This window comes from Penaeus monodon, chromosome 19 (assembly GCF_015228065.2).
Source record: "Penaeus monodon isolate SGIC_2016 chromosome 19, NSTDA_Pmon_1, whole genome shotgun sequence".
Taxonomy (NCBI): Eukaryota; Metazoa; Arthropoda; class Malacostraca; order Decapoda; family Penaeidae; genus Penaeus; species Penaeus monodon.
Window position 1 is genome coordinate 1,980,040 of NC_051404.1, and position 260 is coordinate 1,980,299.

Here is a 260-nt window from a genome sequence, read left to right on the forward strand (position 1 = left end):
ACTTGAACTTACCTGTGACCTAAATTTGCGAACTTGAGATATAGAGCGACATTGATTATTTACCGCCCATTCTTGTGATGTTCATCCCTTTGTAACCCGACCATTTTGCGATAGTCTTTGGAACCCTGAGTTTTGTAGCATTTTGGCATCTTTTTGTGATACTTTTTACAAGCCTGACCTTTACGTAACTTCTTTTTGATCTGAGCTATTTTTTTCATCCTTGACTCCTTTCTTGATATTTTGTAGGCCACTGAACATTC